At 40.0% G+C, this 4,271-nt stretch overlaps 1 long non-coding RNA gene across 1 annotated transcript; it reads left to right on the plus strand.

Annotated features, from left to right (window-relative positions):
* Positions 1–2,288: 2,288 nt before the first annotated feature.
* On the plus strand, positions 2,289–3,549 carry LOC147222672 (uncharacterized). The gene is made up of 3 exons (XR_015107690.1): positions 2,289–2,537; positions 2,653–2,745; positions 3,115–3,549. It is a non-coding gene; the product is annotated as an uncharacterized LOC147222672 (long non-coding RNA).
* Positions 3,550–4,271: the final 722 nt, after the last annotated feature.

The raw sequence follows: 4,271 nt of genomic DNA on the forward strand, positions 1-4,271 counted from the left end.
GTCAGCTACGTGGAAGATTTAGCATCAACTGCCTGGCTTCTGACCAAATGCATAAAGAATAGTAACGTCAAAGGGTATTTTGACAGCGGCTCATCTGCATCAGGGGTCAGAGTGTGGGAAATATTGCTGCTTCATCCCCTCAGAACATCACATCACATGTAGAAGACGGTTTGCAGCACGACACTGTTCGACCGCCTGTGTTTCCCTCACTAGTCTGTCCCGACTGTTTTTAAACCGAAGCATAGATTGCTTGTGCGTTCTACTCGCTAAATTCTTCTCACCCTGAAAAACCCAGCTCTGAGTTTCCTGCCATGAACTGTTCACTTCACTAATGTCAGACAAATAACCGTGATAGTGCCATGTGACTGTGGATATTACATACTTACATGATAGCAATGGTTTTTGTTACTTTACTCGGTTGAATGCAAGGAAAACTAAGCACTGGATGAAACCATCTCTGCACAGTATAATAATTATGTGAAATGACTGGTTTGTCACAGGGCCCCAATCTTCTGTCAGTTCTTGTCTACCGCTGTTTGTGTTACTGCTTGATTATTATAGTTGCCGAAATACTTATTCACCCACATGTAATGTAGGTTGATCATTTCATTTGGTGCTTTTGGATAATAAGGCTGTTTCAGTGTGCAGTATCACAAAGTTTACACTGTTTTTAATCATTTGCCTTTTATCTAAAGTATAGTGCGCCCTCTTGTTTCATCCTACTCAAAATTGTATCCTTTATCTAACTGACATTTTATAAACTATGTCTCACAACTTGGTTTTAAAGTAGCATGACAAACTGTTTAATGATAAATCTATAACACATTGTGTTCCTTCATTCTGTCTCCAGTCTCCTACTTTACAACCTCCCCCATCTGTAATGATGATTCCACTTGGCCCGATAATATTTATCCTATTTTTTTTGTTTGTTTGTTTTAATTTTTTTGAATACAAATTTTTCCCTAAAAGGGAAATTTATGCAAACATAACAGTTGATGCAAAAGGCCACTTGCGGAGCATTCTTGCTCATTTTTCACGGAGAGAAGGCAGTCGGGCCTGTTTTTTTCTATTAAAGTGCTTTGTTTTATGTATTTAGCTGTAAACTCAAGTAAGTTTCATCTCATTTTTATGCATTTTATTTATTTTGTTTGCACAATAATAAGGAAACCATACAATCCAGTTGTTTCTTGTTCTCAGAGTTGGGTGAGTTTATCTATAACCCTTAGACTGAGCCTGCGAAGGAAAATGAGAAGGGCAAGTGCAAAGGAAAAAAATATGAAAAGTGAGATTTTATTTAAATACTTTAATGTTTGAATGAATGCTCACTTAAAATTATTTTTCAAATGGATATTTTTATTTGTGTTCTGTCACTGTCATTTCATTTGCACTCGCTGGTATGCTTTTTCGCACTCTACCCGAGGTTATTAACGAGTCATGATATCACAAAGGGCTGAGTGTTTGCAAAACATAATCAAGCAAGAGCAAAGTCAGCTGTTTCCTATTTCTCTCTGAAAAAGCATGGCTGGTTGGTTCTATACTGTTTGAAGCCCCACGCTCCTGCTTTGCCAGCCAGGCTCAAGCTCAAGGACAGACAGATAAGAGGAAACACACACATTTAGCATACAGGTTTCCAAGACTAAATCAAACATTTATCAAATTCAGGGAAAAGGTTAGAAAGGAATGAAACGTTGCCTCAAATCTAAACCCCCCCGATGACAAGTAAAGCAGTCTGAGTAATCTGAGTATTCAGCAAAGTGTTGGCTCATCCTTGTTTCTGTCAAATTTAACCTATAGTATAATTAGTCACTTTTTAGGGAACCTTGAAAAGTACTCATATGAATTTTTATATGTGTGTGTGTGTATGTATGTATATATGTTTTATTTTTTATTTATTTATTTTTTTTAATTTAGTTTTTTTTTAAACAATCAGACTGGCTCTAATGGGATTTCTCTCTCTGGGTGTGTGCACAGACTGTATAAACAATGTTAAATCAAGCAAAGATGAAAGCCAGCTGCTTTACTTAACTCTTTCTATACCGCCAAACAATGGTGAAAATTGAATTATGCAAAGGATCTGATAACACAAGGTCCTTTCTCTTGAAAATGAAGGGGGAATGAACCTTAACTCGCTGGTACATGATTGTTCCATGCTCCGAATTACACGCCTCTTTTCCCCTCGCCGTCTCTCGTTGCCTCGTCAGACCTCCCATACTTCCACTCTCCTGCTCCGTTCCCCCTCCTGTACTTGCCTAGAGTGCATCTCATTTTAGCATCGACTACATGTAAGCCAAGAGCCACTGTCACCAGATCCCCGGTCCCGCAAAGTTCTTAGGAATGGCATGTGCTCCCAATTGGCGGCTTAACAGACGCTGACAACACAGCTGCAATCCAGAAGCTCCCTGGAGGCCAAGGTGCGCTGAGCCACAGGTCGTAGCTTACACCTTGTTATTACCGCTACGAAGTAAAAGCGAACGCACGGATGGAGGCAGCTCAAAGACAAGAACGAGGAGCCGCTATCCCGGCGAGATCTCAGACAGGTGCATGCAGGTCTATCTAAGTTATGCAGGTCTTGCTTTTGTTTTAGTGCACACCCCTTCACTCCCTGCTAAAGCTTTTGGACTTTTAATGCCAATGTTGCTTCTCGGGTTTCAGACCTAAGTAACTCAGGGAGAGCCAGAAGTTTCTTGGCAGCAGTGACAGCCTCTGAAAACCCTCCCAGCCACGCCAGTCATCGACGACCTCGATGTACGTAGCATGCAAAGTGTGCCAAGTGCGCGGTGTGAATATGTGATTGTTTAGAACATATGCATGTGTTCATCATTAAATTATTTGTGTAGCATACCAGCTGCTAACTATTGTTAGTCACACACTTGCACATGCAACCATTTTCACAACGGTTTCTCCTTCGGAACGGGGATTAAGAATTTAAAAAAGGCGTTTTGGCTCTGGAGTGTGAGCTACAGAATATCAATGGCAATATTAAAGAAGAATATCAAAGTGAGGTCAAGGACAACACAGAGACAAGAACTATGTTCGCAAATGTATGCGGTTTGTGTCTGACTCCTGATACTTTATCTTTCCCTTCATACTTACTTGATTTTCTTTCTTGTGTAGGTCCAACCTACTTGATTCTCCAGCAAAAGTCTCCTCCCTACCTCTATGTTCCCTGATACCGTTGTATCTTAAGAGCCCGTCATATTTTCAAGATTTCCTTGAATTTGAGTTCAAATCCAGAGTAAAACTGAAACAATTGTCCAATATGTAATGTTATATTAAAAACGGCCTTTTGTTTTGCCGCATCAAACTGAAATTTTCGAACTGAAACCACTAAATAAAGCAAGTAAAGATCCCAACCACACAGGTATGTGTGGTCGGGATCTATACCGGCGGTACGCTGACATGTATTTTTCAACTGGATATTCTTCTTTTTTTCAACAAATTGCACCGCCGGTCAGTGTTTCCTACGTTTGTATGAGACTCACAGCGTTCGATTTTACTCACCATACAAATTTGTGCTAGTCTCCAAATCCTGACTGATTTATATAAAACCCTGAGAAAATTGACACTTTCATTAATTATTTCGAAGCCGTCTCGTTTCAAACTGTGAACACTTGGTATTCTACACGCCGAAGCTAAAAGATTCGACTCCAGGAAGAAGAAAAAAAAAAAAAAAACGAACATTTAATTGGATAAACCATAAAATCCCTCTTTATTAACGATGGTAATAACAAACATCTATGTTTTTGTTAATGGTGGAATTCTGCTCAAATCCCCACTGTGCTCAAGTTCACACTTTCTAAGCTTGCCAATGTGTCTGGACTCTCCATCCCTTGGCAAAGAAGTGGGGAAAAGGCCAGTTACAAAGAAAAGGCAGAGCAAAGCAACAGAAGCCAAATATAACTTAAAGTTGTGGCAGTGGAAATGGAACAAGAGCAAGGAGGTTATTTCTTTTAAAGAGGGCAAAGTATCGCAGATGCGTATCTATCCCCCTTGTCTTATGTCATTTGTTTACATTTCTTATTCCTCGAAAGCTGCCGCAGCTGTCTTTTATATACTTATCACACGTTCTGGCTTAGTTGCATTTTGTAACTGGGGTACAGTCATCTAGGATTGCATCCATCCTCGACCAACATGTCCTGCTGACACTGCGACAGCGAGACCAAAACACAGAAATGTACGGTCACATGCTACATTGACACACGTATATACACGGCGGTAACCCAGCAATTAGAGGTACTGTAATTGTGACTTAGCATTATAAACTGGCGGTA

The sequence above is a fragment of the Fistularia commersonii genome, chromosome 20 (assembly GCF_037954325.1).
Source record: "Fistularia commersonii isolate RoL2024-O1a breed Wild chromosome 20, RoL_Fcom_v1.0, whole genome shotgun sequence".
Classification (NCBI taxonomy): domain Eukaryota; kingdom Metazoa; phylum Chordata; class Actinopteri; order Syngnathiformes; family Fistulariidae; genus Fistularia; species Fistularia commersonii.